General features: G+C 35.6%; 1 long non-coding RNA gene across 1 annotated transcript; it reads right to left on the bottom strand.

The window, feature by feature from the left end:
* Positions 1-3,491: 3,491 nt before the first annotated feature.
* On the bottom strand, positions 3,492-21,174 carry LOC143850737 (uncharacterized). The gene is made up of 4 exons (XR_013236044.1): positions 21,153-21,174; positions 3,999-4,558; positions 3,759-3,910; positions 3,492-3,634 (listed from the first exon to the last, which is right to left on the bottom strand). It is a non-coding gene; the product is annotated as an uncharacterized LOC143850737 (long non-coding RNA).
* Positions 21,175-21,514: the final 340 nt, after the last annotated feature.

Here is a 21,514-nt window from a genome sequence, read left to right as displayed (position 1 = left end):
GGTGTAGATCTCCACCGAAATTTCGGATTTTGGTCGAAATTTAAAACCATGGTCTCTGCTTGATCTAGCCCCCCCCCCCCCCCCCCCCCCCCCCCCCCGCCCCCCACGCACTCGGCTTTGAAGTTTCTCAAACTCGAACGCCTAAAAAGTTGGAGTGATGGATCCGCAAAAATGCACAAACACATCTAGAATTCTTTCCTCCCCATCTTTGCAATATATATGAAACTGGGGAGTGAGGTTGGACGTCCATGGACTTTTGATGCCCAAGCCTTTCCAAAAACACCACTTTCCCTTTTTTATTATTAGAACACAATTAGTTTTAGAAAAAAATGTTTTGTATCTTTTCTAATTTGTTTCCAAAAATCAAAATTTATAAATTAGAAACTCTCTCTCTCTCTCTCTCTCTCTCTCTCTCTCTCTGTGTGTGTGTTTTCCATAAAATTTTCCATTAATTTGAATTTCCAACTTTCCTCATATTAATTAATTAATAATTAATCACATAGATTAATTAATAAATATACACAGTGTACGCACTAATGTGCATATACATACATACGGTGTACATCCTCCATGTATCTTATATACACAATCTGATTCGACAGTGCAATATAAAAATTCGGGACCCTGATCCTCTAAAGATCGTAATGGGTCGAGCCAGCTAAGAGTGGGTTCAATGTAGGGATCTAACGGCAGATCCTGCACAGCCCCAAGATGAGCAGGTACCCTGTATATTTTTCCATACATATATTAGCGTTTCTTTGTAACCCTTGAAAGGTTACATCCTGGGCAGTCAGTTGTTGGCAATGACTTCAGCACTGTCATGACTTCTGATGTTGAAAATAAAACACCAGTACGGTCAAAGAATTTCAGTGAAAGAGCTTACATTCTCGAAGATTCATATAATCAACTGCGGATGCATGCCACTCAAGATCTCAAGGGGCACTTGACTGTTCATTTCCAAGGAAAGGAAGGTATTGATGCAGGTGGACTTACAAGGGAATGGTATCAGTTGTTGTACTCCAGGGTCATTTTCGACAAGGGTGCTCTACTTTTTATGACTGTGGGCAATGAATCAAGATTTCAGCCAAATCCCAACCCTGTTTATCAAACAGATCACCTTTCTTACTTCAAGTTCATTGGGAGAGTGGTATGTGCCTTCCTTGTTATATTCCAAGCCTTGATTATAGTTATATCTAATTCTTTCATTTCCGTCCAGGTTGGGAAGGCTCTATTTGATTGGCAGCTTTTGGATGTTCATTTTACTCGATCTTTCTAGAAGCACATTCTCAGGGTTAAGGTTACCTATCAATATTGTAGGGAATCAAACCGGGTAGAACTCGCCCCTAAAAGCTAGCCGTTAGAGGGAGGGTGCTCATTCCCTTAGAACCCATCCACATCCATTTCACATGTCTGATGTGAGCTGTTAGAGGGAGGGTGCCCATTCCCTTATAACCCATCCACATCCATTTCACGTCTGATGTGGGAATATTGCTTTTGCGTGGAACCCCAACAGATATCTATCTTGAACGATAGGGAACTAGAAATAATTGATTAGTGGACTTCCAGACATTGATTGTGAGTTCTCATACTCATTTGGACTTTCCTTCAATCATTAATCAATACGTGATGAAATTTTGACGCCTGCATTGTTTCCTCTAAGGAGGTGCTAGAAAATAATGATACCATACTTCTATTTTGTTATTTATGTTCTTGTGTCTCATGCCATGCAGTGGACGATATGAGGACAAATACTGAGTATTCCGGCTACAGTGCTGCATCTCCTGTTGTCCAATGGTTTTAGGAGGTGGTTCAAGGTTTCAGCAAGGAGGATAAAGCTCGTCTCTTGCAGTTTGTCACTGGCACCTCAAAGGTCCTGTAGTTCTGCTTCAATTCTTCATTTCTTTTTTTTTGCATTTTTGTACATCACAGTTTCCTTTAACAAACACGGGTAATTAGTGTTGCAGAGTAGAAAAACTTTTTTGTGTAAAACATGCAATACGCTGCTGCTACATATTTATGTTTGAACGTTGAACTCTTAATTGAAAGGATTTATTCATGTTTATGCATTCAATGTCTAATCATGAAGTGGCTTGCATTATTTCGGAAGACGCATGAATGTGCCCATTAAATTATCTGCTATAACTTGTTGGTCACACTATCCTGAAGGTCACACTATCCTGTAGGACACATGAATGTGCCCCTTACGCCAATAACTTGTATACACTTTAGGATGCTCACCTAGGGTTTTAATTTTAAATTATCCAATTCCACTTGAAACTTGTTTCAATGCAGACCAAGATGACTCCGATGGGTAGAATCTTCAGTCAAGAGTGGACGAAGTTCTGTAAATCACTATGTTTTCATGTGCTTATCCATAATTGTGGACTATGTATGAATCCTCTTCCATTTAGGTCTTTTCTCCCCTATTTTCCTCCTACGTGGAGTTTTCTCTCCATTTTTTAATATGATAGTTCACATCATATGGTCTTTATTTTATTTTTTTTGAATGGCAACATAAACTTTTTTAAACAGAAAAGGGAAGGGAAAAACCCAGGAACCAAGAATGTCAGTAAACCCCAAAATAAAGATAAAATAATACTAAACATAACTTTACCATTCAAAAAAATATGGGATTTGCTAGGGTCCATCGCAAAAGGCATTTCGCGGCTGGTCTGTCGCATGTCAGACCAGCCACCTCATGAATAAAGACAACAGCTTTTGTCTCCATTGACGAGGTGGGTGTCTGACGACAGACCGTCCGTGAAATGCCTTCTGTGATGGACGCTAGCAATTCCCCAAAAAAATATATTAAATATAACAGAGTGATGGGGAAGAAAATAAAAACTCTCTAGACCCTGTTTGTTTCAGAATATACAACAAGCTATGGTGATTATGGCAAGCATCAATTATCAACATAATCAGTTGCAACAAAAGTGACTTCTTCATCATTTCATAAGTGATCATGATACACTTACTATAATGTTAAATGGCTAAATACCCTTCAATACGTAATAATTTGGTTATTTTACAATGCATTTGTTAAAGGATGACTATTTTCACAAGCGCACTTCTTACATGCAATAAACAGAAAGCAGACAACATTCATTGGGGATCATAAATCCACCCAATCAACAAAGAAATTCGATTATCAAGTGATTAAAATTTTGAACTCAAATTTATCAAACAAGCAACCCTAAAAATCAAATGAAATCTAATCAAACAAACTGAAACCAATATCATCATCATCTGAGTCTCCGCAGGTTTTCTTTCTTCTCTTCCTCCTTGGGGGAAGTCACCTACAGCAGCAAACTTGCTTGGATAAACAATTGATCAATGAGCTAAAGCAAATTAAATATCTAATCAAACAAATAGAACAGATCGTAAACCGTCCTGACCTTCAACTCTGTATCTCTGCTCAGTATCTCTGTGGCAGATGAAAACTCTAATATTCTTCAAGGCCCTTTCCACTTCTTTCTTTTCCTCTAAGGCCAACTGCACCTTCACCAATATCATTGATCCCTCCCATAAAGCTTGAATAAAGAGACCTTCCCACGGGGATGCATTTCTCTGTTGGGCACTCTCACAGGATGAGACAGATTTCTAGTAGCATCAGCAGGACTCTAGGAGTGTACGTCTGCAAACAAGTAAAGCCAATGGCTGATGAGAAAACAATGTATTTACATAAGTTCATAACAGAAATTTCAATTATTAGGGGCCTGAAAATGCGTGTTAAAGAACAATCAATCCCAACTCCTCACTAGCAGAACCTTCTCTCATCCAGCAGGCAATTCACCAAATGAGTGACTTCAACTCTGCCGCTTCCTCTTTATACTTCTTCTCATGTTCTGAGAATTTAGCATTCCATTCTGCTTCAAGACCAACACCTTCTTAGACCTGGCGTCTCCAATGACTGTAAAATAAAAGTGAGACACAATAATCAACTGCAAAAAAGTTCATTCACTTGAGAGAGCAACACAAGTCCTTCCAAGTTGACATACCTCTTCACCTCTTTCACCCATTCACTTGATTCCAATTCATTTTTTTAGCAAAACCTCAACTCGACTCAACCCAAATTGCACCCTTAAGCTCAATGGGAGAATTACAAAATGATGGGAGGAATGTTATTATTGGAAAAAAAGAGTCCCATTCAATTTCCTTTGAAAATACCTGTCAATTACCCCAACGATTAGAACACAAGGACAACTTTCCAAGCTTCGGAAACACAGCTTCTATTTTATTAAACACCCAAAGCAGTTCATCACAATATCTCCAACAGCAATAACCAAGAGGTGGGCCCCATTACCTATCTCCCTTGAATAGAGATTGGTGGAGAAGTCAAGCAACAGTTGCACTTGGATGGATGCTGTTTAGCACAACTGGCTTTTCAAGTCATACACAACATCTAAGAGTTTTAGGGGGCAGAATCCGAACCTCGAATCCGTGTCAGATCTCGAGTCCGACTTTTTGGGATTTGCCGAATCCGAACCTCGAATCCATGTCAGATCTCGACACGTGAATCCGAATCCATGCAACATAGGTGCCCACTGAATTTTTTAACCTGAAATGGAAAGATTAACATGTAAGTTGAATTAATATTCGTTGAATTTTAGCTCAAATTGATACATCCCTGATTTGCTCCATAGGTATATTACATGAACATAGAATTTCCAGAGGAAAAACCTCATGGAATATAAATTTGGAGAAAAAACTACAGTACGAGAAATTCTTTATGCAGTCATGTTCCACTGAAGCAACATCTAAACAACACATTCAAACAGTAATGAGTATTTAAGGTAAACCTAACTGTATTTAAGAAAGTACCTTAAAATGAATTTAATCATCACAAATCTCTATTTAAAATAAGGTTTGCATTGGTACACTAAGAGGCAGTTAGGCAGCTGATAAGAAAATTATTTAGCCCCACTATTAATTAGCAAAGATTAAAATGATATATGGCCTTCTTTACTTTTTCTTGATGTCCTTGATAATATCTAGCAAAAAGGCTGAGCAAATCTATCCAACCAGATATTAGACTTTGGCTAGTGTATAAGCAAGATGACGTATTTTCTTGGAATATTGAGAATTATAATAAAAGGACAGAATATTTTGAATCTGGTGGACGTACTGTGTAATTGCCATGGACATGCGCATTTTTGAGAGATTTAATCTCCCAAAGATAGATGCAAATTTTGCAAGATTGTTCATTTTTTTCAGTCTCAGACGAGGAAAGAACTAAATTCTGAATGGGTGGGTTTTTCTACGGAAGACAAACACCTAGAAAGTCATCAGTTTCTTAGTATTTGTAGACATTTCCGAGACATCATCGTTAATAAGTTTGATCAGACATAACTTGCAACATTTTTTGAACCTTCTCGTATACCTCTCCTTCCATAATTCAAAGGATGTGGAGCAAATCCTTCCATAATATAACTTTGCATCCAAAGATGAAATACTTGGCTCAACCCATCAAAGTTGTTAAAGTATAAAAAGATTAAATACTGCCTTCTCCAACAACATAAGCTTTTGGAGTAACTGGTAGTTTCACATGGTATCAAAGCAAATGCCTGGGTTCAAACCTCCTGGATAGCAAAATCCACATGCAATGGCAAAACCCAAAAGAGGGGCCACATGTGCCACATGTAGGCCAACCCTAAAACAGGGGCCACACGTGAGGGGGAGTGTTAAAGTATAAAAAGATTAAATACTGCCTCCTCCAATGGCTTAAGCTTTTGGAGTAACTGGTAGTTTCACAAGATTGTAACTTGAGGGGTCCAAACAACGTGGAGAGAGAGAAAAAATGAACAGAAGTCCTTCAAATTGAAATTGGGCAGCTAATGGTATATGCCTTCAAGATTCACAACTTTTTCAGAAAGGCCATCTGGATAAAACTTGTCTAGATTTTTTAACAGTCCTTCATCTATATTGAATTTCTTGAAACGGAATACGAGAATGGATCACTATCTATGTGTGTGTGGGTGGGTGGGTTGGGGGGTGCCGGGTGGCGGTTGGGTTGTCAGGAAAAAAGAGTTTCATCATGTGCAAGTGATTTTGTTCTCTTAGCTATGGAATCTGATTTCCTTGCAACTATCTTCCCATTTTTTCTGGGTATGCAGCACTATTTCCAGCTATGGATCCTACAATTCCTTACAAATCTCCCTAACAACCCCTTCATCCATCTTGATCCTGGCTAGCAACTTAGATTGAGCCCTGAGACTGATCTTCCCATTGACTTCGATACAGCAGTACTCATAATGTAAGGTCAGTGGGTGGCATAGCAAAATTCCTCATCAAGATGACTGGAGAACCATCGACCAGATTGTCCCAGCACAACAATTAAAAGCGTCTTTGGAGCTTATTCCATTGAAGTAGTTAGGGCTCTAATTGAGTGAGCCGTGGATCATAAGCGACGATCATATCTTAATTTAGCTAATCTCGCGACTCAAGAATTTGGATAGAGTTAAGAGAAATGCCTAACTTATAAGAGGAGATAGAGACCAAGTACTCCCATTTCAAATCGTAAATTAAGCAATTTTCAGGGTACAACAAAGTATTGTCATTTCTCTTATATTATTACTTAAGAGTCCACCTCAAATCGTAAACCAAGCAATTTTCAGGGTACAACAACCCAATTTTCAGGGTCCTCTTCAAGTTCAAACTTATGCTTTAACAGAACACACCAGTTTAGAGGTGCCTGAAGCAGCAACACTTAAGCTATTGGGTATTGAAAGTACTATCATTAGGAGCAAGACATTTAATAAGTTATGCAAACATTTACTTCGCAACTCTCTGGTTTGTGGATTGCATGTTTGGCATCTGGATTTCTTTGGTTTTTCTACTTATCAGTAGGACATTGGTATGGGCCAATATGTAGAGTAGAGGCATTAATTAGCAAATTCTTAACTTTTTGAATTTCAAATTATGTTTACTGATGCAACCTAATAATATAAGTAATCATGGACAACATTTTAATATATTGCTCTGCTCTCATATACAAGAATATGAGATTGTCAATACATTTCAGTGTTACATTGCAGGCAATATAATCAAAGTGTTTCCCTACTTATGATGCTATCCAGTGGTAGGTTAACAATAATATGAATGTCACTAAATTATTCTGGTATTTTCTAAAATTTGCAACCTCTCACTATTATGCATTTTGTTTTAGTATATTCATACAGATTCTCTGTTTCTGTTAGTATTAATGCAGAAAAGTTTTATTTACAGTAATGTTTCCTTGAAAGTAAAGTCAATATCGAATATTAGAAATTACAAAGTGAATGCCAGTTCCCTTCCCCATAGTGCCAAACACCCATATGCCCGAGTATTGGAACAATTGGGATCCATATTGCCTAACAAGGTTGTGAAGAGTGGTCCTAACACCTTTGCCAATTGTCCTAGACCATGTCCTTGTTTGAGGCGTGGAGAACATAGAGTTACTATCCCTCAAGTTTCCAAACTAACATCAAAAAATAATTTATGTAGTATCTAATTTATTGTCCTATTTTACGCAAAATTAGTTTTATCCAATACTTAAGAATGTGTTGTAACCATTGTATTCAGTAGGGTGGCTAGCCATGTCAACTCAACTCAAGATCATGACTCATACCTGGAAATCTTTCTGAATGCAACCACCTGCCTACACTGCATTATTCTTTTTAAAGATAACTATATAGCATCTGAAAATAAAACCTTGAGTTATAGCAAAATGGGACAAGATGTCCCAGGAAAGACGGTAACAGAAAAAGCTTCCCATCCACCAAGAAGATGACTACAAAGTATTAACCACTCTATAATTCACTATGCCTAAGTCCATGTTCGTTTTAGATTGCGAAAACCGATTGTGAACCCCAAACCAATTCTTGGGCTCAAAATTAAATTTGATTTTGAGTCCAATAATAGGTTTGAGGTTCACAATCGGTTGTCACAATCTAAAACGAACAGGACCTAAGAAAAAACTAAATCTCGAAGAACCTGCCATCAGGAAAATAGTGCTTGAAGCGAGACAACAGCATAGAATGGCTAAAGCTTTCACTACTTTGATAGATGTAGCGGATGGGAATAGAAAAAACATCACCCCTGAAGTGTCCCACAAACTACTAGAAGTGGAGGGTGTTCTCAATGCTCAGTGAAGAGCACTCCACGGTCTCTCTTTTTATGCCTATTTGCAATATCTTTAGTAGATGTACAAATGTGGTTGAAGGATGTTGAAATAAATTTGTTATAGATAGAATAAGTGAAGATAGAATAATTCTAACACCCATCTTACTTATCTCCATGGTCCATAGGACATTCTTTTAGCCCATCTTATCATATTGCTTGGATCACCTTCAACTATAAGATTTCCGCATAGTTCTTCCTTGAAGATACGAAGACCCACCAATAGTTCTACTTCATTAATCTATTTTTTTGAAATATGACAATTTCATTGATACTTAGAACAGCATTGGGGACCAGGAGTCCCGCCCTGCAATACATATATATCAATGATACTGGACCAGGCATACCTGGAACCAGAAAGCATAGGCCTAAGCAAAAGATTTTCGCCGTTAAGACAAAAGCCAGAGTTAGGTAACAACAGAAGCAAAAAACACCCACAAAGCTGCTGAAAACATAAGAACATTCCGCCTTACCCAGAACACTTCACCAAATCTTCCAGAATGGTGATGAATTCATCACAAAGCAATTCCTCATTGGCAGCTTGGTCTTCTTCATTCATGTTTGATTTTTCCGAGGCCTCTTCTCTTAGAATCCAATCCTCTAGCCTACGAAGCCCATCCTTTTTGTCTCCCAATCTACTTCATTAATCTATTGTAATCTTTGTTTATCTGTTTCTCACATAATAGAACATCGTGGTCTCTCCCATGGATGTAGGCACCATTTTCAAACCACATAAAACACTTGTGTTATCATTATACTTGTTTTAATGTTACTTTTGGACGTAAGATCGAATTAGATCCGTCAGATTTCTACACTGAGTAATCATCGAGGAGGAGGGGGGGGGGCAAAGCCTCCCAATCAAATGATGCAAGCTGTTAAATTCATAGCATGTAATACGTACGATCGAGGTTTAATCAGCGGTAGTGTCAACAGACGAATAGTCCAAAGGGCCCAGCCAGTAAGATTATTAAGACAGGAAAAAACATGGTTTTAGTGTTGAAAAGTTTACTACAGTTGCTTTGTTGCATCTGAAGCATCAATCTTTCAATGATTTTAAGACTTAAGGATTGATCCGGTGGCCTTGCACTGCAATCCCTGCCCACTGACCCAGAAGAAATACTTACTAGCATGCAAGCTATAGTAGAAAGTTACCCACACTTACCCAAAAGAAAGAAAAAGATTAATATAGTTACTAGCATGGAAGCTATAGTAGAAAGTTATCCACAATGCACTCTAGCGAAGAAAAAGGAAAAATATTAACAAAGATGGAGCTTCAAAATTCAGCTTTGGTTGTACATCTAGAGGCATTCTAAATAGAATTGCTAACGATTTCATTGTTGTCTCTTTGAATTTATGGCAGCTATTAAGAATATTGTAATCCAACTCTCTAGACTTGTTTCTATGCTAAAAAAGAAACCACAGATGCTTTCATTTCATATAGCCACTCCTGAGACTCCTTGAGGAAGTTTCGAAGCTTAAAACCAATATAACATTATCTTTGTTGTTGATACAAGTGCAATCATGATTTGCATACTAACCAACCATAGGTATGTTTGTGCGAAGGTACCTATTGGATATTACATTCTAGACTTCATGATGTTCAATATCCGTTCAAGGCTGCAAATATAGATATTCTGCTTTTTGATTTTACAATGAGAGAATGGTGCCCACCAATTTTGCTTAACCTGAAATGAAAAGATTAGCATGTAAGTTGGCATTTATATTACTTGAAGTTTAGGTCAATTAGGTGCATCTTAGATTTATTTCTTAGCTTGAGTACATAAACATAAAAATTTCCAGAGAAATAAAGTCATGGAAGATAAAGTTGTAAAAAACTATAAGTTGAAAATTCTTTTCACTGTCATGTTCAATTGAAGCAATATCTAAACAAGTAAATAATTCAAACAATAATGGGCATTCAAAAAACGGAGCTAAATAATAAAGAATTGAATGATCTTGTACTCATAGTAATGATTTATTGGCAAAGTCTACTGTCAGACAACAACAAAACTTTTGAGTAAATTTTTTAAAGAGGAGAGTAGTGTTTGTGTGGGATTGCCATTTTTGGAGAGTGAGGAGGGATTGGGGTTTTGAAAAGAAGATAGAATTGAGAACTATATAGGACAGGTAGAAGACCCAATGGCTTCGATGGGTGTAAGAAGAAAGGAAATATGTATATCTAGTAGGAATTTAAACTCAATCCCTTATTAAGGGATCTTGATCCCTAAGCTTTGGTATGGTGTAATTTCTTCTTTAATCATGTAAGAGAGAGAGAGGGGGTAGGTGGGGAGGGGGTGGGGGTGGGGGTGGAGAGGAGAGGAGAGAAATCATGTAGAGGGGAGAATAATCTATTTTTCTTTGTTCTATTAATGAGCATGCCAATGTATTTTCTACAGTAGAAATTACCAAAAAACTAAAATATTCCAATAAAGGGTAGTAAAAAGCATGTAGAGACATAGTTAGATGACATGTTTGAAATGCTCACTAGTCCACAATGTTCTACAAAATCAAACTACGAAGTGGCTAGATCAAATCCAAATCAAGTCGGGTGATGAATGGAAGGAGACATTCAAGGCAAAAGATAGTCTCATTGGATGGCTTGTGATGCAAGCTACTTTTGTTTTTTGGGAAGTTGTTCACTTGCGTGGAGTTCCATGGTGGTGAGAGGAATGAATTATCAAGGGCGAATTTCTTTCCAACTGGGGGGTGATGTCATCCAAAGAATAGAAGTCATATGGTTCACAGGGGGACATATTTTCCATTTACCATGATAAAAGAGGACAAAATTGAAAAGAATGAAAGAAAGAGAGGAAGTTAACATAAAATGGAGGCATTTTTAATAGAGAAAAGAATAATGGTCAATCTTCTTTGATAACATATTGGGGGCCTAGATGGGTAGTTATGATAGTCGCATTTCCCAAAAGTTGACTATATTGAATTCTCTATGCATTGTAGATTGTTTCTTGGTTGAATGCTGTCAATATTTGAATTTTCCACACATTGCAGGTTGTTCCTAGGTTGCATAACCTTACGTTTCATATTTTCCTATGCTTTGTAAGTTGTCTTTAATTCTAGCATGTATAAGATAACTTAGTTGGTTCATGCAAGGAACTTTTGATTGATATGACATTTTATATTTATAAGCTTCAAAAATTGTAATTTAGAGAAATATAGAATGGAAGACCAGCCTATCTTCCCTTCAACCTTTGGGTAGTGTTAAATGCTATTTTACCGTTAACATTGTTATTAAATTTATCACCTTCACATCCTACTTTGTGTTTTCTACCAATGTTGTAGCGATTCGTATTTGGATAGCTTTGAATATGTGTCGAACTTGTAATAGAAGAAATAGTCATCAATTGTTTCCCGAAAGTCGGTAAATCAAAATTTAGTAGTTTTTTTTATTTTAGCAATTTCTTTTTTTTCTTTTTCTTTTTTGAGTTTTTCTAGGTAAAGAATATTATTAATTACTTATGTTTCAACAGATATAGAGTACAAAGGAGATTTTTTTGGGTTCATTTAGAAAGGACTATCAGTCTGGGACTAGAAAGTTATGCTTTAGAAATTAGAAGATGCTTTTTGTACAAGTACTATCTACGTACTTCATTGTAAGGTTTCAGTGGAAAGTTCATAATTACTCTTTTTGATGGAACAGTTCTATTACTGCTATGGGAAAGAAGTTCATTATTTTGGAACTTTTTATATACGAACAATTCATGATTACTTATTTTAGTGGATCTTCTTTAGTGCTTCCATGAAAAAAAAAAGTTCATGATTTTGGAATTTTTTATTTAGTGGGCAATTTCTAAAAAACTTTCTAAGATTTTCAATCTCTCTACTTCATTCTTCCAATTGATGTTGTGTTTACTTCTGATTTGCATCAGTTCTGCATCAATCTTGAGTTCTAGATAGGCAGGTTCCTATTAGCTATTTGAAGTTGCAGAAATCCTGTTCTTATGTGGGCTCTTAAGGATTGACTGTTTCAAATGGGATTTATAAAAGTATGATATGTGCCAAGAAAGATAAAAGGGAACCTTATCTACCTCAAAAGGAAGTCAAGTAGGAAACTGAGAAGTGTTGGAAGGCCCATATTCTAAACTGATTCGTCAACTGGAAGACTCTTGATCAGTAGGAAGCTGAACTCAATCTTGTTATGGAGGAAATAATTTGAGGAAAGAGCTACTAAAGAATGAGGGAAGATGAATTGGAATCTGATACTAAAAAAAGTATGAGAAGCAATGCTGCTAAGAGGTGTTTAGGCCAGAGTCTTTCCATGAAATAAGAAGAAGAAAAGAACAAAAAGGACTAAGAAATATAGTAGATGAAACAAATACATCGACCTATCAAGTTTCTACACTAAAGCGATCAGTAGACAAATGTGGAAAAAGAACGATTGTTCCCTTCCAATGAAGCTTAATTTTTATATGTTGTTATGTTAGATAAATTCATTTTTGAATATGTAGGGATCATACTATAATCCTCCTTCCAAAAGGAAAACTAGAGAGTTAAAACCCAAGGTTCTGATTCTAATAGTATAAGAAATATCAAAATGCAACAAGGATATCATTGTTGAGTAAGATAGAAAGTCACCGCCGTGAACCAAAAATGATAAGATGGTCAGGGAATTTGAAGGTTTGAGTAAAGGAATACTTCCTTCTTTACGAAAAGTTTGTTATCACAGCTTCAAGTAAATTTCATCTAGACTGAATATGAAAGAATTATGAGAAGAACAACAATATTCCTCATATGTTGCAAGATGAGTTGATATTACCGGATAGGGTGGATGATAGTTTAGACTAAAGCAAAATCCAAAACAAGCTTGCGATTTGGCAAAAGTAAATTGGTCATTGGATTGAAATCCAAATATAGAACCGATATGAATGCCAAGATGAAATAAACTTTTCCCAACAAAATTGGCTTGAGAACATGTTCAGTCTGTAGAAACTATCTAATATAGGTTTGAGTTTAGATGAAAGGAAATAATAAGCTTATTCTAGCATAATATTATTTCATAAATGGCCCCCCAAAAGGAAATTCTTTACAATGAAGAGATAAAAGCTTAACTTTTTGTTGTCTACTGTATTGTATTGATTCTGAATCCGAAAACCACAGTCCCACATTTATCCTTTTTGCACAAGAAATCGTGGATACGGTCTTTCAAATTACATTTGGTCCCAACTGAGACTTTTGACTAACCTTAGTGAATGGATAAAGGCATCCAAAAATGATGGAGAAGTGGAAACAAATGGAAATAGGCAGGGATCATTCTTCTTTTTTTTTTGGGTAGGTAAGCTAGGATATAAAGGCACCCAACCTCTTTATCATTCTTTATTTCGAAGGCCAAGCTAAAAGATTAGATGAGATTTTGAAATAAATTGGAGAAAGTTTAGGGCGATAATAACTTGCAACTAAGAAAGATCCAATGAAGCATTTTAAGTTAACATGTGCGCGCGCGCGTGTGTGTGTGTGTGTGTGTGTTTAACAAAAAAGAAGTCAATATGCCAGTGTGTTTGCATGTCTGTGTTTTTAATTTTTCTTATTTAGCAAAAAAATTCAATATGTGTGAGAGAGAAAGAGGGAGAGATAGAAACAGAGGTAAAAGCAAATTGGAAAATTATTTCAATGTTGATGCTAATTTCTAATAGAAGTTGGTGTAATAAATTGAAAAGAGAATCCTTGTAAATGCAAAAGAAAATCCTTTAGACACTACTCCATCTTCTTATACAATGAATGATGACAAGGAACAACCAATGAATAGAGAGCTCAATAAAAATCCATGTTGGCTTGTTTGACTTAGTTAAAGTTAACTGTGCATAGATCATAGTTACACACATTGATCAAATTCTTAATATAGACACTTCTTTTCCTTTGGATAAGCTGAAACTAATTGAAAAAGGAGAACAGAGAAAAATAAAACAAAAAACTACACCAAGGCAGAAAGCCACTAAAGGAAAAGAAAAAGGAAATCACATAAGAACCAAAGCAGCCTGAATAGTGCTTAAATTAAACAATGTGTACGCGGTAAATTCATCCCAATTGGATTCTTTTTGTTACAAAAAAAGGTAACAATTTATTGTATACTACTAGGTAACTAAATTTGAAAATAAATGAAGGAAAGTGTAAAACCCACTCTACTAGCATCATATCAACTAATGTCAGATTTGATTTTAGAGAAGATAAATTCAATCCAGACATACAACAAAGAAAAACATTTAACCTACTTTGAACCATGTAAGATAGAATTTTGTATGGGCATCTAAAATTTGTTTGAGTAGATGTCTTTTCCAACATCATGGTGTTCCATCCTAATCCATAGAACTAGAACAAAGAGCTCTACTAGCATCACATCAACTAATTTTGAATTTGATTTTAGAGAAGAAAAATTCAATCCAGACATACAACAAAGAAAAACATTTAACCTACTTCGAACCATGTAAGACAGAATTTTGTATGGGCATCTAAAATTTGTTTGAGTAGATGTCTTTTCCAGCATCATAGTGTTCCATCCTAATCCATAGAACTAGAACAAAGAGCACTACTAGCATCACATCAACTAATTTTGAATTTGATTTTAGATTAAAATATCTCACCCTAGACATACCAACAAAGCAAGCATTTAAACCTGCTTTGTCTTCTCGTTTTCATTTTTCATGGATAAGTGCACTTTCTTTATGAACTTGAAATTCCAATACAATGTGTCTGTGTGTGGCGTAGATGCAAGATGAAAAATTAACAAAGTTTTGATGCTCAGTTCTAGTAGAAGTTTAGGGAATGTAATCAATTGCAAATGAAATCATCAATCAAATAACATTTAAAGCAAACCAACACCAAATAAAAAAGGAAGAAGATTTGAAGAGTTGCTACAAGATCAATTAATATGAATGATACCAAAGAGTTCAAAACAGAGCATAAATTCAATGACTCATATAAGGTAAATTCATCCTAGTTAGGGTTCCTTTTGTCTTAAACAAGTCATAATCTACTTTATGGCAAGACTAAGACAAGAAATTTTGAGCTATGATGAAAAATTAAAGAACCTGAAAAAAAAAATCTCATATGAGTGTCCTTTCTTTATGAACATGGAATTCCAGTAAAATTAATTATTTGTTTTGTTTTGTAAGAAAGTGAAACAGAGAAAAATTGAGGTTTACAATTCTTTAAAATAAATAATGGAGTGAAATCTGTTCATATGATTAATAAAAGCCAAGAGCCCTAATTTGGGATTGAGCCTCTAGCTCAATGGTCAAGGCTTTTCATCAACTCGGAGGTCGGAGTTTCAATCTCATCTTACAAACCAAAAAAAAAAAAAAACAGGAGAGACAGTCGTGTACCTTCTCGAGAGTAGTCTTCAAACCCTCGAGCCATTTATCAGTATTTGGGGGATGTGTGAGATATTGGGCCAATATTGGCATCCGTCCTTTTGACACTGTTTCTCTACTTCCGGACAGCCATAAATTTCTAATCTCTGAAGCATGGTGGGCAGCCCATCCTCCAGCAAGGAGAGGAGTTGAGGACAAAAACCAATGAACAATTTTTTGAGGGAGGTGAGGTTCTTCAACATCCCTTTGGGCAGGGATTTCAGATTATCACAAAAATAGATCTCGAGGCTTTTAAGCGTGTGGGGGGGGGGGGGGTAGCATGCTTGGAGATAATTCGATTTGTGAACAGTAAGAAATATCCAAGTTGTTTTCGGTCTGCCTCTACCACTTTTTACTCGATCAATTTGGCACGAGTCACCTCTTCTCACCGGAACATCCAAAGGAATACGTTGGATTTGTCCAAACCATCTTAAGCGGTGCTCTCTCATCTTCTCCTCAATTGGTGCCACCCCCCACCTTTTTTTACGAATCTCTTCATTTTTAATTCTATCTAACATTGTGTGGCCACACATCCATCTAAGCATTCGCATCTCCGCTACACTCATCTTATGCACATGCTGCTTCTTGATTTCCCAACATTTTGAGCCGTACAGCATGGCTAGCCTCACAGCTGTCTTATAAAGCTTTCCCTTCAACTTGGTAGGGATTTTAAGGTCGCAAAGAACGCCTGTGTTTTTCACAGCCTTTCCCAAGCCAGGATAAAGGAGGAGGGTTGGAGTCAGGTTGGCAGCCGGCCGTAAAATTTGCCACTCTTCTATGAAATGCGTCCTATAGAGGTATAGCAAGTTGGAAAATTAATTCAATGTTGATGCTAAGTTCTAATAGAAGTTGGTGTAATAAATGCAAAAGAGAAACCTTTAGACACCACTCCATCTTCTTATAAGCATATGGAACAAATCAAATCACTAATAAAAAAGATACAAAGAAATGATAACAAGGAACGACCAATGAATAGAAAGCTCATTAAAAATCCATGGTGGCCTGTTTGACATTGATAAAGTTAACTGTGCATAGATATTAGTTACACACATTGATCGAATTCTTAATACAGACAGTTCTTTTCTTCTAGAGAAAATGAAACTAATTGAAAAAGGAGAACAAAGAAAAATGAAACAAATACTGCACCAAGGGAAGAAGCCAATAATAAAGGAAAAGAAAAGGAAATCACATAAGAACTAAAGCAGCCTGAACAGTACTTAAATTCAGCGATGGGTACTCGGTAAATTCATCCCAGTTGGATTTTTTTGCTACAAAAAAGGAAACAATTTATTGTAGACTACTAGGTAAGAAACTTTGAAAATTAATGAAGAAAAATGTAAGAACCACTCTACTACCATCATATCAACTAATGTCATATTTGATTTTAGAGAAGAAAAATTGAACCCAGACATACAACAAAGAAAAAAATTTAACCTACTTTGAACCAAGGAAGCAGGATTCTTCCCTGGGAGCCTTCGATTCCCACTTTCGATTCTCGTTTCGATTCCCGCTTTCGATTCCCGCTCTGGCAACCTTGAGCAGGATTCTTCCCTGGGAGCCTTTGATTCCCGCTTTCGATTCCCGCTCTGGCAACCTTGCTTTGAACCATGTAAGACAAAATTTTGTAAGGGCATCTAGACTTTCTTTGAGTAGATGTTTTTTCCAGCATCATGTTGTTCCATCCTAATCTATAGAGCTAGAACAAAGACCATTCTACTAGCATCACATCAAGTAATTTGGAATTTGATTTTAGATTAAAATATATCAACCTAGACATACCGACAATTAAAGCATCTAAACCTTCTGGTCGGGGTCCCGCCTAACCCCAGCTTACCCATAAAAAAAGCATCTAAACCTGCTTTGAACTATGTAAAGCATGATTTTGTTTTGGAACTACAACTTCTTTGAGAAGAGATGTGTTTACCACTACCATGGTGTTCCATACTAAGCTAAAAAAACTAGATTAGAGAGTTTTCAAATTTTTGTTTCTGTTTACTGACTGTAAGTAATAGATGTATGCATTGTATTAAAGCATTCATTTTTTTAATCTCTTTTGAGGTTCTTAAGCATTACTAATTTGAATGTTAGGAGTAAAAGAAGTGTAAATGAAAAAGGCTTCTAATATCCACAATACCAAAATGCATGAACAATAATTGTATATCTCAGGATCAACAAATAGCCAAGCCTGATATCCCTATGGTGACTGACTTAGCACCTCCTAACTTTAAAATATTTATGCATTAGTGAAACTAACTTAATTATGTGTAGCACATATAACCCAAACTAGTGGAGACTGAAATATTTTCTTCTTTCAAAATTCAATGCAATGAAATGTATCTCTTTTCTCAGAAAATCAGAAAAAAAAAAAATTGAAAAAATTGAGCCCTTACAACATAATGGGCTTAAAATCATTTTTGTCCATTGTTATAAAAAAATGAGAAGAAAAGAGGGGCCGAGATATTAGTAAGTGATTTTTGAGATTTAAAGAGAAAATCAGTATGTTTGGGTTGCAGAAGAAGGTCCTGGAGTTTTTGCTTTGTCTTTTTGTTTATATGAACTTGAAATTCCAATAAAATGTGTTTGTGTGTGTGTAAGAGGTACATGCAAGATGAAAAATAGACAGAGTTTTGATGCTCAGTTCTAACAGAAGTTGGTATAATAAATTCAAGAGGGAAACCTTTAGAGTTCAGACACGATTTCATCTTCTTATAAGTATAGGGAATGTAATCAATTGCAAATGAAATCATGAATCAAATAACATTTAAAGCAAACCAACACTTAATAAAATGGAAGAAGTTTGAAGAGTTGAATGCCTAAAATTTCAGCTACAAGATCAATTAATATGAATGATACCAAGAAATAATGACATTGAACAACCAATGAGTAGTAAGGAAAATAAAAATCCATGGTGGCCGGTTTGACTTTGTTAAAGTTAATTATGCTCAAATCTCACATTCATAACATTGATCAAATTCTCAACTAATGTATGCATATACAAAGATATTTTTTTTCTTTTTTCAAGGATTAGTTGAAACTTATTGAAAAAGGATAACAAAGAAAAGTACAACAAACACTCCACCTAGGAACAAAAATCAAAGTGCCCAAAACAGAGCATAATTTCAATGAAGCATCTAAGGTAAATTCATCCTAGTTAGAGTTCCTTTTGTCTCAAACAAGTCTTTTTTTTTTCTTTTTTTTGAGAAAATTAACGATTTCATTCCAAAAGAGCAAAGCATAGAATGAAGAGGGGAAAAGATGTCTCAAACAAGTCATAATCTACTTTATATTAGACAAAGGCTAAGACAAAAAAAATTTAAGATACAATGAAAAAATTAAAGAAATGATTGGATTGGGGAGAAGAAAGTGCTGTAATTTTCACCTTGTCTTTTTCTTTTAATTTTCATGGATGAGTGTCCTTTCTTTATGAACCTGAAATTACAGTAAAATTAACTATTTCATGAGGAAATGAAAAGAGATACAGAGAAATTGAGGTTTACTATTCTTTAAAATAAATAATGGAGTGAAATCTATTCATATGCAGGGATCATTCTATTTTTTTGGGTAGCTAAGCTAGGATATAACCACCAACCTCTTTATCATTCTTTATTTGGTAGGCCCAAACTAAAAGAGTAGATGAGATTTTGAAAGAAATTGGAGAAAGTTTAGGGCAATAAAATGTTGCAACTAAGAAAGATCCAATGAAGCATTTTAAGTTAACATGTGTGTGTGTGTGTGTGTGTGTGTTTATAAAAAAAGAAGTCAATATGGCACTGTGTTTGCATGTCTGTGTTTTTATTTTTCTTAATAAGCAAAAATAAATAAAAAATTCAATGTGTTTGTGTGAGAAAGAGGGAGAGATAGAGACAGAGGCAAAGGCAAATGGGAAAATTATTTCAATGTGGATGCTAATTTCTAATAGAAGTTGGTGCAATAAATGAAAAAGAGAATCCTTGTAATAAATGCAAAAGAGAATCCTTTAGATACCACTCCATCTTCTTATAGAATGAAATGATGTCAAGGACCGACTAATGAATAGAAAGCTCAATAAAAATCCATCTTGGCTTGTTTGATTTAGTTAAAGTTAATTGTGCATAGATCATAGTTACACAAATTGATCAAATTGTTAATATAGACACTTCTTTTCTTTTGGATAAGCTGAAACTAATTGAAAAAGGAGAACAGAGAAAACTACAACAAAAACTACACCAAGGCAGAAAGCCACTAAAGGAAAAGAAAAGGAAATCACATAAGAACCAAAGCAGCCTGAACAGTGCTTAAATTCAACAATGTGTACTCGGTAAATTCATCCCAGTTGGATACTTTTTGTTATAAAAAAAGGCAACAATTTATTGTAGACTACTAGGTAACTAAATTTGAAAATAAATGAAGAAAATGTAGAAACCACTCTACTAGCATCATATCAACTAATGTGAGATTTGATTTTGGAGAAGAAAAATTCAACCCAGACATACAACAAAGAAAAACTTTTAACCTACTTCGAACAATGTAAGACAGAATTTTGTATGGGCATCTAAAATTTCTTGGAGTAGATGTTTTTTCCAGCATCATGTTGTTCCATCCTAATCCATAGAACTAGAACAAGGAGCATTCTAGTAGCATCACATCAACTAATTTCGAATTTGATTTTAGATTAAAATATCTCAACCTAGACATACCAACAAAACAAGCATTTAAAGCTGCTTTAAACCTGTTTTGTTTCATACTAAGCTAAAAAACTAGAATAGAGAGTTTCAAATTTGGGTTTTTGTTTACTGACTGTAAGTAATAGAAGTATGCATCTATATGAATGCATTCATTTTTTAATCTCTCTTGACGTTCTTAACCATTACTAATTTGAATGTTAGGTATGTATTCGTTCCTTGTCTCGTCTCTTGAGATTTTATGTGCACTAATGTGGTTGCCGTATTTTATTGATCAAGAATTTCAAAAGTTTTTACTGCATGAATGCTTAGGCACATTCAACAGCTATTGTCAGATCAAACTGAAGTAAAAGAAGTGTAACATAGTTTTGATGCTCAGTTCTAACAGAAGTTTAGGGAATGTAATCAATTGCAAATGAAATCATCAATCAAATAACATTTAAAGCAAGCCAATGCTAAATAAAAAGAAAGAAGAATTGAAGAGTTGCTACAAGATCAATTAATAGGAATGATACCATAGAGTTCAAAACAGAGCATAAATTCAATGAAGCATGTAAGGTAAATTCATCCTAGTTAGGGTTCCTTTTGTCTTAAACAAGTCATAATCTACTGTATGGGAAGACTAAGACAAGAAATTTTGAGATATAATGAAAAATTAAAGAACCTGAAAAAAAAATCTCTTTATGAGCCTGGAATTCTAGTAAAATTAACTGTTTCCTTTGTTTTGTTTTGGAAGAGAGAAAATGAGGAAATGAAAAGAGGTAGAGAGAAATTGAGGTTTACTATTCTTTAAAATAAATAATGGATTGAAATCTATTCATATGATTAATAAAATCCAAGAGCCCTAATTTGGGATTGAACCTCTAGCTCAATGGTTAAGGCTTTTTCATCACAACCTGGAGGTCGGAGGTTCAATCCCATCTTACATACCAAAAAAAATATAAAACAAAAGCCAAGAGGAGAGACAGTCGTGTACCTTCTCCAGAGTAGTCTTCAAACCCACGAGTTATTTATCCGTATTTTGGGGATGTGTGAGATATTGGGCCAATATTGGCCTCCGTCCTTTTGACACTGTTTCTCTACTTCCGGACAGCCGAAAAAATGTAATTCCTGAAGCGTGGTGGGCAGCCCTTCCTCCGGCAAGGAAACGAGTTGAGGACAATAGCAAATGGTCAATGTTTTGAGGGAGGTGAGCTTCTTCAACATCCCCTTGGGCAGGGATTTCAGATTATCACACGAATCGATACAGAGGGTTTTAAGCGTGGGGCGCAGTAGCATGCTTGGAGAGAATTCGAGTTGTGAACATTGAGAAATAATTAAGGTTTGGAGGGATGTAAA

Source organism: Tasmannia lanceolata, unplaced genomic scaffold, assembly GCF_043159265.1.
Source record: "Tasmannia lanceolata isolate RefF3 unplaced genomic scaffold, GAP_Taslan_0.1 ptg000018l, whole genome shotgun sequence".
Classification (NCBI taxonomy): Eukaryota; Viridiplantae; Streptophyta; class Magnoliopsida; order Canellales; family Winteraceae; genus Tasmannia; species Tasmannia lanceolata.
Note: the sequence above shows the minus strand (reverse complement) of the source record. Positions and strands in the feature narration are given on the sequence as shown.